This window comes from Columba livia, chromosome 2 (assembly GCF_036013475.1).
Source record: "Columba livia isolate bColLiv1 breed racing homer chromosome 2, bColLiv1.pat.W.v2, whole genome shotgun sequence".
Taxonomy (NCBI): domain Eukaryota; kingdom Metazoa; phylum Chordata; class Aves; order Columbiformes; family Columbidae; genus Columba; species Columba livia.
In genome coordinates, this window is record NC_088603.1 from 50795079 (window position 1) to 50809464 (window position 14386).

General features: G+C 40.4%; 1 protein-coding gene across 11 annotated transcripts in view; it reads right to left on the reverse strand.

Annotated features, from left to right (window-relative positions):
- ELMO1 (engulfment and cell motility 1) overlaps positions 1–14386 on the reverse strand; it is a 315282-nt gene that overhangs the window by 32178 nt on the left and 268718 nt on the right. The gene's annotated exons all lie outside the window — the stretch shown is intronic.

Below are 14386 nucleotides of genomic sequence, written 5' to 3' on the forward strand. Positions count from 1 at the left end.
GGATGCACACTGAAACACAGAACGTTCACCTCTGTACATCAGGAAGCACTTTTTCACTGTGAGAGTGACCAAGCACTGGCACAGGTTGCCCAGGGCGGTTGCAGAGTCTCCATCCTCGGAGGTACTCAAAAGCCACCTGGACATGACCCTGGGGAACTGGCTCTAGATGATCCTGCTTGAGCAGGGAGGTTGGACCAGATGACCTCCAGAGGTCTCTTCCAACCTCAACCACTCTGTGATTCTGTGAGAGCCTTATGCTGCAGGCACATTATGGCCATATAAAGTGAAGGAAAGAAAACTTACTAAAAGAGATCATTAGTCAGGGGAGACAGAGAGAGAGAGGTCAGTTTGCCTTGGATATTACACGATTGCTTTTGAAGCAATGCCATAAACAATGCAAACTGAAAAATGAGAATGAAGGATGACGGGGCAACTGCCATCTATCTGCATATTAATTATTTTATCAGGAGAAAACTGCTGAGACAGTTAACTAAAGGGAATTGCTTGGCTCTAGTTCAAATAAATACGTATCACAGATTACTGTCTGTCTCTCCACAATCCTAGACTCTTTTCTTGGTGCTGGTGCAAATCACACACTTTGAAATATCTATCTCATGCTGTGCTTAAGTTGTCTGAAAAAACAATTTATCAGACTTAGAAAGACCCATCCCACCTAAATCCAACAGCTAAAAACCACTAGGAAATGGTAACACCCCCTGGTATCAAAGCAGGTGTGACAGAAATTAACTGCTACTCAAACAAAGGGCAAAAGCTTCTTCTGCACTGTTAATTTTCTTTTATTATTTCATCTTCACTATGTATCTTAAAACAGAAACTCAGTCCCTTAGAGGTTCCCTAATCCTTCTGAAAATCTCTCTTCACATGAATTTCACTGCTTCACATGTGTTGCCTCAGTCTTCTATACCTTATTGCCTGCACCATGTTTTCTATATTTGCTTCCCGAGACGTCACTTCTTTCTCAGATGTGATCTAAGCACTCATTTTAGCTGCGTCCAGCAGGTGAAACTAAGCAATTAAAGAACTGAAGATAATCTCCTTCCTTAGAGCAGGGACTACACCCATTCCAGAGATGTAATTCTGGAGAAGCAAGATGCTTCTCCTGAAGGTGTTGGCTCAGGTGGACAGTAAATGCCTTCACCACATCTCCACCCCCTGAATGAGGCAGCTGCCTTACAATCACGCGGCTGGGGCCTTGCTTTGAATGCATCCTTGCAGTTAAGATCCTGCTCTTGGTAAATCTTGAAATCTGGCCCAGCAAAGCTTGAGCTCCATTCCATCCACTCCCACAAATCTAGTAGGCACGTTGCTATGTATTTGAGGAAGTCTTCTGAAACTTAGTTCGACAGTAAAAAGCAACGTCAAATTCTGTACTCTATGTCTGTGTACTCTTCATCCCGTATCCAGAAGCATTTGGTTTTAGATGGTGGCCATGTGCAGCTAAATCCCTCTGAAGAGTGATTTAGCTGGTCTGCCAGTGGGAATCAACTAGTTCCCCATCTGAAAGACAAACTCCTTACTGCCATCTGACTGCTTAGAGGGATAAACGCCTCCTTGACAGCATTCCGAGTGTGCTCACTTACTCGATCATGCCAGTCCAAGTAAGAAACATGCTGTCACACCTTGGAAACGACAAACTGGAAAGCCAAACAACCATACCACCTCAACACTAATGGATCATGCCCAACAAGGCGAGTGGCACACTCTGACTTCATTTGGTCTTGGTTTAATACCTGAAAGGGCTTAGGAAATGTTATGAAGGAAATGCCCTCAAAGGAATAGTGGGAAAAAATTAAGCAGACAATCCTAGGGACAAATTTGATGTTGAAAAATACTTTCTGTCTTCCTCTTTCTGCCTTCTTAACAATGACTACTTATCACTGCTAATTAATTTTACCTTACATTTTATATATTTATATGTTATTAATAAGGACTGATTATTATTAACTACCAGGAATGGAGAAGAGGGGAGAGACTGGAAACTAACCTTGCCCATCACAAACATTTTCAGCTATTGGTGCCTTCTAACACTACTGCGCGGGCTCCCAGCAAACTGGGCTTAACTTTCACCCTCACACAGAACGTGACATTCAGCTGCTGGCTTAACTTCTGCTTTCTCAGGCCCACTGAGAAATTGTGCCAGACTATTTTGTTATGTGTGGTTTTACAGCCAGCCTGCAGTCATCATTTCTGCAGTATCGTTCAAAAGAAGCATGCAAAACCAGGGAGATTAATTCAAACATGTAAGCCCCATTACCACTCATGGGATCAAATTCCCTGGCCATTATTAGAAAGCAACAAATTACTGCGATTTCAAACAGACAGGCGTAGTAAAACTGTTAAACTAACCATACTACAGTACTCTATTAACTATCACTATGATATTACTTTGATTTTTCAGTACTAAACCAGATTTGTCCTGCCGTTGCTCATGCATGCCTGCAGCTTCAGTTTCATGCATTCATCCAAATATCTCTACAGATCTGGTTTTGTGTTGCTCACATATAGGTTCAGTTTCCTAAATTCAGGCACTCACACTGAGAAAATTGCCTCTATGACCACTTTTTCCCATAAAATAAAAATAAAAACAAATGAATAAATGCTGTATTTTAGGGAGTTACATGTATGTGGATCCTCTTTTCAGTCCTATCTCTGAACCATCCATATGAAGCAGCGCTCATTCTTGGCTAAACAATGCAAAGGAGGTTCCAGTTCAGTAGACTCAGGGTGCTGTCATTTATGCTTAGTTGCAAAATCCTGTATAAACCCTTCTCTGGTGCTCGCTGCTGTGGTTAACACACAAACAACGCAAATTTCTCTTCTTTGCTGTGATCTGCAAAGTTATGAACAGGATATCATCTAAGAGCTACTTGGTTTTGAGGCTCCCCTTGCTCCTGGGACAGAAGGCAAGAAACATACGCCCCAGGCCCAGCACATAAGGGGATGATCACTTGCCTTGTAATGTTTTATAGCCAACACTATTTAACTAGCTGGCCAAAATGTCAATGCTGCTGATTGCATTGAGTCTCCTGAGCATTTGGGAATCACTGCCAAGAACTTCTAATCTGTCCAATTTCCAAAGCTGAGTTGCCAGCCCTAGATTACTGCTGTCTGAGAGACAGCATCAACCCTTCCCCGCCATGTGTCTGACCTTACGATTAAACTAAAGGTATTCTCTACTCAACATGATTGTAAGGAAACACTACAGATAGTTGTTTTAATTACATTATGCTTTGCTATTCTAACTGAGAAATGAGTGTTTCAGAGGACACATTTGCTGTAAGTCATCCTTTTTATCTGATGACCTCTGGTATAGTAAGATAATCCTGAGTTGTGCATTACGACTAAGACAAGTAAATTCACTGAAGACATGAAGAGAAAGACAGAAGGCAAAAAAAGATGTTTTTGTTTAATCACATAGGACTGTATTCTCCATATTTTGTATCCATCTAACATGTCTCGTATTTCTACATTCAGTATCACTATAACATGAAAGTTATGTATTTTTTGTTAAGCTGTTTTAGTCTAGCTTTGTGTTCAGCTTATTTGACCTCATCTCTTGTCATATCACATTCTGACTACTTTGCCTTTCCAACATTTACCCCCTCTCTTGTTCTTCCTTCTCCCTCTTGCTATGACAACTTCTGCCTATGCAAATAAAGTATTTTCCTTTCTGGATGGAGCAGATACCTGAACACTTGGGCTCTACAACAAGAGGACAAAATAAAAAGAGTGAAGTTGTCAACATCAGAAAGAGAAGTTTATCATGGCCAAACTCCACAGCAGCCTTCCCACTGACCACATTTCAGTGGCTTGTTAGCAACTACGAAAAGCACAAACTTCTCTGCTCAGTTGATACCAATGAGAAGTTTGTCCTTGGCACTAGCTGGAGAAGACAGGCTGCCCTCTCAGGCACCTACCATTGCCTGTAAGCTTCTGGAAAATTAAGGCTGAGATTTCCACTCACCAAACATGAACTAAAAGCACCAGTCCTCTCAGAAACTTCCCTCAGAAGAGCCTGAGGTGCTGGACATTCACAACAACGCATCTGTGGAGCACCAGACAGGAGATGAACCCTTCTCATAATTTCACCACAACATCAGTGCTTCTCTTGAATAAACATGCCATTTCACATGTAATGACCCTCTCACAGCACCAAGAACACAGTCAGAGACCATCACAGAAGACAGTAAATTGTACCTCTTGTATGTTGGGGCACACATTACACTGATTGCTGCTTGGTGACTAAGTCAGGGGTTGTGTGTGTCAGTATGTTATGCTGACTGATCGCCATTAATCTTGACAGTCCACCCTTCTTCTGCACAGACAAAACTTAGGTATAAATCCTGAGGCCACATTACACTGATGTGCTTAGTTCAGTGCTCTCCTAATTTGGCTCAAAATTAGCAAGTACTGCAAGGCATGATTCCTCCACCTCATCCCAGCATATGATAAAGGAGCAGCCACTGAACTACGCTGTATCCAGAGACCTCTACCCTCTACAACCACACTTGAAGCATCTGACATGTGAGAAGTTTTAAGGCTTTGTTCACTACCTTTTCCACGTGACCATTCAAAAATCAACAAGTCAAGAATCAGAAAACTAGATGAAAGACATCTCTTGCAAATTGGTTGTCAAGAACTCATACCCAGTTTCCTTTCTATCTAAATGCTCCCCAAAAGGAGCAGCTTGGTTTATGCAGGGTAAAAAAACAAAGGAGAAAACAGGTCCCTTCCAACCCCAACCATTCTGTGATTCATTTGTTGATTGAAATCCAGTTTGATCATTCCAGTCACAAAGGGATTTCCTTCAGTTAAATCCAAGGAGCAGGCAAAAATAGGTTGTAGAATGAAATGGCCAAATCATTCTTAATGAACAGTGCTTACTGTCAAAGGAGGCCATAAAGAAAATCTAATTCTGAAGGGAAAGGAAATGACTTCAGTTTACAAGCAACCTGTCAACTCCTTTAATGAAAACTTTACATGTTTATTGTGTGCACCAGGTAATTCAAGACAATTTTTTAGACTGTTCCAAAGGATAAATTGTATTAATTAGATCAATGGTTATATTTTCAGTGTACTCAGATGAGTAATCCTGAAAGACTTTAAGGTCCTTGGAAGATAATTTAATGCTGTTTCCCACTCCCCATCCCAATCTATCTCCACATATTGCAGTCTGTGAATTCACACCACCAGTCTCTCGGTCACAGCCTGTACCAAGTTTTCGCTCCCCATTACTTTAGAATATTAATACAAACCCAAAATCCTACACAAGCAAATTTAAACTCAGTGCTGGCATAATCTAACCATTGACAAAAGACTCCAAAGTTACAGAACTCTATTCAAAGTTCCAGAGTCTTTTCCAGACTTCTATTACAGGCTGTGTGTTCTGGAATTACAACAACAACAACAAAAAAAAAACCACAACACAAAAACACACCAGTTTTCAATCATCTTAACTCTTCCAAAACACAAGGACAGTTCCTGTAGCCAGCGATAAAGAGGCAATTCTAAACCGTCTGGGTGTACATAGTCACAGCAATAATTAAGTTGATTCATTTTCAGGCAGCAGGATGAGAAAGCAGCTGTCAGAGGATTTAGTAGGTGTAAGCTCTGATACATTTTATCTCTCGATTTTCTGCAGAATTTAAAATCCATTGTGAAATAAGTTCCTGTTGCTGACTTCTGTCTTCTTTATCTTTCTTTCTTTCTAAACTCCTTTGCTTGTAAGTGTGTTTTTCTAGTATGAATCAAGATATCCTTCAGTTTGCAGAGAACAGACTTGAAACAATGCAACGGTTTTGATCAAGCTGAGCAGTCCATCAATATCATTATCCAGTTCAGCAGTGACAACCATTTTGCAGGAACACCTAGCATAAATGAATGACCACGCCTAGCGCATGTGATGATGGAACTGAGAGATAGACGTGAGAGTGGTTCCACACAAGGTGTTTAAAAGGCCTATAGCAGGCATCCAAAAACTTAACACTGTAGCAATGGATCTCTGCAACGTGAAACCTCATTCAGAGCCTCAGGACCCAAATAAATTGCCTGCCCTCTGGTGAGGAAAAGAGGGAAGAGAACCTGAAGGAGCCTGACCTTGCACTGGATCCTGAGATCCAGAAGGTCGAGTAGTGAAGAAAGAAAAGGCTGAAGATGAAGCAAGGCCCATAACTGTTTTACATTTCAGAGGAGTTGATTTTATTTCTGCTGTTTATGTCTGCTGGTGGGAAACCAGACTGAAATCACACGCTTCCTGGGCACTGATGAGCTGAGACTGTTGTTAATCCAAGACTATGAAAGAGGAGATAGAGGTTTCATTACATTCTGGTGAGAAGGGAGGAATAACAGCCCCAGGGCCACGAGTGCAAGACTGATGAGCACCTTGAAACAAGGTGTGAAAGGAAGGTTGAGAAAGAGAGGAAGGGATCTGAGGACCGACTGCATCTGAAGGTGCTGACGTAAAAAAGTTCACTTCCCTGCAACAGATTCTTGGCTCATCCTGCTACTGGATGTGAGTATTTTGTAAATTGTGTTTGGTGGAAATGGATCACTAATTGCTGCACTCTGTTATATGACATCCCTGGGCTAGTCGACCTCTGCAGGAAGAGTCTGTGGCCACAGCTTGACTTGGCACTTTCCAAAGCAGCTCCCACGATTCTGTTAGCTGCACAGATTATTTTTCTCTTGGATACACAGATCTGATGGAGAACCCCTGGACACCAAGGAGGCCTCCAGTTCTTTTTCAAAAATTACTATTTATTTGCTCTGTTAAAACAAGGAAGAGCGGCAGAGGCTTGGAGCAAAAAGCCGCTTGACCTTGATTGAGAAAAAAAGACAAAAGGCTACCAAAAATTCCACTGAAGGGTAATACAGCTAAACGGATGGGTGAGAAGATGTTTTTGACAATGAATGTTAACAGACTGGAGCAGACAAAGGAAAAAGGAAGGCAGCTGGTAGGAAGGGTGTTATAATTATGGAAAAGTGACCAGAGCAGGAACAGAGGTTACAGTGGAGGCAGGTGGAGGCAGGCATCTGGCTGATGGCTCGCAACAAAATAAATTAAGGGGTGGAAAAGCATGAAGGGAAGAAAAAAAGAGGCTCTGATACATGTTGTATTTCAATAGAAAATGAATGCTGAAGGAAAAGAAAATATGAGATTTTGTTAGAAGATCAGTTAAAAGGAAACAGGAAAAGAAAAGGTAAAATATGGGGGAAATTACATATTTATACGCTTACGTCTTGAGAAGAAACTGACTGAAGGAAAACCTTCCTTAAGGACTGGCCTGAGGCAGTTGGGGTTAAAATTGACATTAATAGAAAGAGAAGTGAACAGCAGTCCTTTACAAACTTGAAATGCATGTGGATTTAGAATCATCATCAAAATACATGTAAATACTGTCCAAAATGTCTTCAACCATTCTGGTAAAAGACAGTGTGAAAACAGTCCACTGGCTTCTTGCAGGGCTAAAGCCAGATGCTACACTCAAATCCAAGGGTTTTGCTCAAAACAATGCTAATCTAAACACACAAGTCAAATGCCACTTATTTGGGTTGTATTGGGCTGAAACAGGAATGACTGATTGACAGGAAACCTCTTCCTCACATTTAATATTTGCAGAATACTATTTGCATCAGAAATAAGGAATAAATTTATTTTACTTTGTGCCTTGAGGTAAGCAAAGCAAGAAATAAGTGCTGTGTGACAAAGCATTTCTGCCCCAGTAAAATGATGTGCAAAGTTATTATGACAATTTCTGTAAACTTCCATGTTAGTTAATTGAAGTCTTAGGTCAGCCAATATTACATTATTTCCCCCAATGTCTGACAACCTCCTTTGGCAAAATAAAACATGCAGAAAATAATTTGTGGGTGGCATTTAATCCAGGGCTTTTCACAGACAAAATGTACTGATCTTCTCAAACAAAATGTTAAGTGAGGGGAGGGCGAAAAAAGAGGAGATATTTGTATCCTTAGTCATATACCAATGTAATAATTAATATGCCAAGTAACACGCTTGCAAATTCTAAAGGAAAATAATATGAGAGTTACCCATGACTAGGAACATAGATTTGGATGCTGCTTCCCTTAAAATACACAATTACATTAAATAGCATTGACTAAACGAAACTTAACTAATATACTGGCAAACAGCTGGTTCTACAGAAGGAAGCAAGGACAAAATTCTAATAGGTAAGTCTTCTCATAGAAAAGTGTAAAAATCAAAAATCTCAAGTTCTGGGTAGTAATGATTAATAAAAAAGACTCTTTGAACAGGCAGAAAAACAGGAAAAGTGGGAGATCAATTTTTTTTGTAAAAGGAACAGAAAGGGCTGGAAACATTGCTCAGTACATCTGGCAAGTGGATAAAAATATAAGAACAACACTTTGCCTTAGAGCTTCACATCTTCCTATCTCCTTAATCTGAGATAAAACCAAAATAAAGGTGTGACCAGGTGCATTTCTGAAAGGATCTCCAGGCTCTTTTATGAGGTCAAACAACTGTGTTGCGGTCCGTCCTGTCTGAGGTATGAACATCCACATGGAATTGCATGTGGTCCAAGCCTACCAATGTCCCTGCTTCTATTGTCCTTTTCCTTTTCTCCAGCCAACTCTGGAGACTCTTCAGCTCCATGTCTAAATGGGAGAGGAGCCAGTGCACCAGGTTCCTGTCTTTTTAATACTAAGAGAAATGGAGAACCCTAATCATCCAGGTGAACCATAACACACCAGCCTCGCACAAAGCACCAGGCTATACAGGGACAGCTTCTCTACCTCTCCCCTTCATGCCTCTCTCTCCTCTTTGCTAACCCTCTTGTCCCAAACCAAACAGACCTTGAAAGTCGATCTACTGTCTCTATAATGAACTCCACTTGTTTCATGGAGCAAATTCTGCAGCTCTATCACCTATTTATTTCCTTAATTGTGTATGACAGACAGACAGGGATAGACTTTTTAGAAGGGCAGGTTATGACAGGACAAGGAGTATATGGTTTTAAACTAGAAGAGAGGAGATTCAGGTGAGACATGAGGAAGAAATTTTTTACAATGAGAGTGGTGAAACACTGCCCCAGGTTTCCCAGAGAGGTGGTAGATGTCCCATCCCTGGAGACATTCAAGGCCAGGCTGGATGGGGCTCTGAGCAACCTGATCTGGTTGAAGATGTCCCTGCTCATGGCAGGAGGGTTGGACTAGGATGCCCTTTGAAGGTCACTTCCAACCCAATTTATTCTATGATTCGATGATTCTATGACCCCCCCAAGGTTAGATGTAGGGAACACCTTGCAGGGGTCAGTCAGCTGGCCAGGACTGAGGGCTGTCACTAAGGTTTTGTTCTGGCTGGACACAAGGGAGGTTGTAGGCAAAAACGGACAGTAAAAGTGGGTTCAGGGAGTTTCAGGCCCACACGCTATTCTCAATGATAGCTGTTTTGACTTTGATAAAGAAAGAACTTCACCTGAAGTTCAGACTTTTAATCCTGAGTAATTGCTCTGATGTTTACTTTTCCCCTGATATGGAACAGAAGTTGAAATACTGAAAGGTTCTATGGAATAAAATAAAATACTCATCAATTAGCTGGTTTAAACATTCTTACAGTACCCCAAAAATTTGTCTCTGTTCAGGAATCTGAGAAATAAAACATTTCAATTTTTCCCATGTACATTTTTCACAGAGAATGAGATTTGCCTTTGAAAAGTGTTTACCTTGATTCAACTCTGTATACACAAAGCTCTGTAATTTTGCCCAGCTTTGCCAATACTTAAGTGTTTCTCCAGGAAGTCAAAAAGCTGGGCCATGACTCAAACAGTAAAATTCCTTCTTTGCTTGGAGTACCACCTCACATTTTATCTGCTGTTCACAGGAACAAAGGAAAACAAAATGATAAGTAGAAGTTGGAAGTGTCAGCTTTTGTTTTTCTGGACTTTAGTTAAACGGCATCTACCAGTTCAGTGCCACCTATCTTTTTTTTTTTTTGACAATCCATTTTATTAAGAAGCAAAACTTCCAAAGTTTCTACCTAACAAAAATGACCAGAAAGACTGAAAATGTGTTTTTGGATTCCATTGTCCAAATCAGAGAACTAGATTATACACTAGAAGTTTTCCTGATGAATGCATAAATCGTATGTTCAGCATACTGGTGTTGGACTATTTCGTTCAATCCTGTAACCTGCACATCCTTCCAGTTAAGGTAAATTATTGGGCTGAACATCTAGGAATGATGCAAAGAGGCAGCTGTGCTATGCCTCTGAATGAATGAACACAAATGTTATTATGCATCATAATTTACGACAAATAAGCTATAATAATTTTTAGGTAAACCCTTTTTTTCACATTCATGTCACTGAAGAAAGCAATGAGCTGAAAAACAAGTCCACAGTACACCAATTTTTTAGCACATCTCATATTAATAACCATTTCAAGTGACAGTCATATTGATATCAGAGTCCAGTCAGTGTCATAAGAATAAAAATAGTGGCATAAATTAACTGAATGATTCACAAAAATGCAGGAAGCAATGAAAAAATTAAATCCATCGTGACTCATTAGATGCTAACTATAAAAATTATTCTGTAACACTGGAGCTAACAAATTACTGACTTGACAGATCATAATAAGTGCTGTCAGGACTATTACAGACCAAGATCTGCTTGGAACTGCCGAACATATACAAAATGTCCATGCCCAAGAAAAAGTAAAAGGAAATAAATGTTTTCACTGCCATTTTAAAATGTTCTGAAATTAATGAATGATACCTTTGGAAAATTCTGCATTTGTGAAGTCTAGACCAATGAGATCTTTGCTTCAGGTGGTTATATCATTACTGTGCTGGTCATATAACCAAGAACAACACATACTATTTTTTCCTCTTGAGTTGTGTCACATAACCAAGCATATAAGGAATTCAACTAGACTGTTATCAGAAGAAGAAAAAGCACAGATGACGTGTTTTGCTGTACCTCGTTCTAAAAACTGCGGTGAAATTGTTCATGGCTTCTGAGACCTATATTTTTGATTTCTGCAAAGGAGCAACCTTTTCTCCCTCAGATTAAAGAAAAGCTTTTTTTGGGACATGCACAGTACAGGAAAATAAACTGCTCCCCAAAACAGACAGCAGTGATTTATCTGACTCCTAATACTAACATCAACAATTCAAAAACATTCTATCACTTCATGTTGTTTACAAAACTCATCTGCTAGCCACAGAAATTAGGAATGCAACCAATTAGGTTACCCAATCCTTTGCTTCAGGAACAGGATACCTTTCCACAGGCACAGGGCAAGCCATACACAGCTTATGAAATCTTAACTGAAGACATTAGGGACCATCAGACCTGTGTAGACTGGTCCCACTGCTCCATTCCCTTCACTATGTGTATAGGAAGCACCTGAAAAATAACTTGATCCTTTTACTCCTATCACATCAGAAACAAAGGAAGTTTTCTTACAGAAGGATTAAGACAAGATTGCAGTATTTTGCTTCAAGTTTACTCCCCACTATTGATTTGAAACTACCAATGACAAATACAGAAACACAAATATTTTCAGAAACACATTGATCCTGCCTTGGGGGCTAAATAACATCTTAAACAGTGTTATTTCCAGCAACCAACTAGTGAGTTACGGATGATGGAGAAAGGCTTACAATCTTCTGGTGATGAAAGACCCTTTCTCCGGTAACTTGAATGCTAGCACTGCACTTCTTTCCAGACTGTCATAAATCACTGCACTTGTTTCCATACTGTCCTTAATATACATTTCTAATAAGGCAGCAGACTCCTCCTTTCCTGTAACCCCATGACTATTTACTTTTTACTTTGATGCAGAATTAGAATTAAATGCAAGCGATTTGTTTTCCTTTGAAAGGTTAGAAACGAATTCTGTGTGCTGCATAATGCAGCAGTAAACAACAACAAAAAAGTATCAGACTAATTCTGATATTCCCCTACTACCTCATATGTGATTACACAAAGGATTTGCTTTGGTAAATTTGCTCGGGTCCAGGAAAAAAATAAATGGAAGATGTCATGCTAGAGTGAACATGGCCCAGGGGCACAGACATAGTGTGGCCACACACCTGTTTCACATGTTGCTAACAAGAAGTGCAGAACTGAGGCTAAAGTCATAAGGATGCTATTCCTCCTTTTGAATATTCTGTTGTATTGTGTAATTAGAGTGCAGCAAGAGACAAGGAAACAAAAAATTTCTGAAAAAAATCTTCTACTATTTTATCCCACTGCAAGTCAAGCAGAAAGGGGAAGGAGGTTCCTATAAGGGAAAAACTGATGGGAATGACACAACCTGTGTTTTCTGTGTGTGAAGTGCTTGCAGAGACCATGTGATAGAGTCAAGGGGAAATCCCTGGGTAGAGGGGAAGGCATGGCAGGTGGGAAGGAACTGCTATTTTCATGGCTGTAAAGCCAGAGAAGGGCAATAAAGATTCAGGGAGGGAAAGGGGATGATGGCCTAACTTGGAAATAACTGTGTAAAACACATCTGGAAAAAAACTCTGCCTCATTTTTAGGATGAATGGTGTAAGCCTGGATGAACCTGGCACCAACACAGAGCAAGTATTTTCTGTAAAATAAGATACACCTAGTATTTAAACACTAGATTATTTTGGAAACCCCCATACCCTCTCTTGCATCAAGAACACATAAAGCCCAAAAACTGTTGAGAATAGTCAACTGTCTCTGGCATTATCTTTAAATAGACTACCCTTAACACTGGCATTCCACTGATAAACAGAGATTTTCCAGTGTTTTCTGAGCACTCCTATGTCTGCTCAGCAAAAGGCAGATGCCTGCACTGTCACTGCCCCACATCACCACACAGCCAGCTCAGGGAGAGCAATTTTCCTATATAAAACCACTTCTTTTTTTTTATATTCTTCTAATTCCCGCTACAGACTAAGATTTTCCTGACCTACCATTTTTTATTTTTCTCCTTCTTTTTTTCCCCTTTATTTTCTTTTTCTTTCTACAGTTAAGATGCGCTTCCAGGAACACACTAAAGAAATCCAAATACTCTACATGCAGAAACATGTAACTTTCTATTGCAGAGGAGAGATGGGCCGGGGGAAGCCTCATAAGGATGCTATTATAGTAGGAGAGTAAAAAACAGCAGCTCCTCACGGCAGCTGTGAACCGGGCGATGTGCCCAGGGGCCCAGCGGTACAGGGCAGCGAGCACTGGATGCTGGTTTCCATGGAGGAGTGAGCCAGGGAGGCAGAGGAAAGGTCTCATGGGAGGTACTGCTGCTGGCCGATGGCATGAGGAGGGGAAATACCTCCTGTGATTTCACCTGCCATCAGTGCCCGTGTCTTCATGGGGCTTGGTTCAAATTTGTTCTGCAACTTCAGCTTCCTCAGTGCTGTCTCTTCACGGGGGAGGACCACAGCTCAGAATACACTGCGCTGTGCCTTCTTTGGTGGCTTCAGTGATTTACAGGAACACAGAATGCTAGGGTTAAACTTTAAATAAATAAGAAAAAATATCCAGCAAAGCAACACAATCTCAAAGCATTCTGATCTGTGGCTTTTGGCACCCTCAGTTCTGCACAGAGGGCATAAAAACTTCTTCTGCACATCATGAATATTTGGCAAACTAAACATAAGCTTAGCAGAGCTGGTGTTGTAACTCGCAGCCACTACCTACCCAGCATACATAAACAATAGTTGCTGGAGAAACAGCCTATGGAGATCATGGTTCAGAAAATTATTATTTTTTGCACAGGTAAAAATAAGAAGCTACTTTCCCGATCCACCACAGTAGATCACTATATCCGAGTCCTGCATCAACATAGAAGTAGGGCACATATTCGCTGTACATTAGAATATTATTGGAGTGAAATTAATTTCAACACCTCATAAGGCTCCCTTGCACCGATGTTTGGTCTTGGGAAAGCAGAGCGGATCTGCCTCATGTGCCATGTTGTATCTGCTGTGGTAGAAAAGAATTTATTGTATTTAGCTTATCGTAAGATTACAAGAGACCCTTCCAACACTTGTAATGCACACCTGAGGACTTACCTAGGTGCAAACACTATTATTAGCTTTGTTCCCATTTTTAAAAGTCGTCAGAAGGAAATGGGGGGGGAAGCTACCTATTAGAGATCCTTTGGAAGGTATTAAACTAGTCAAATAGAAATCTGAGCTAAAAAAAATCATTTTTAAAAGCAAAGATACTTGAGGTGAAAGTACAAAGGTCAGCCAATTGCTTCTTGCCATCTATGTAAACCCAAGTCCTCAGAATAGTTATTTGACAGAGACATGTCCACAAAAGGCAAGTTAGAACCCAAAGGTAGGTAAATATTTCCCAGTGAAAACAGAATTATAGTTTTCTTACTGAGTGTTCACAGCAAATATA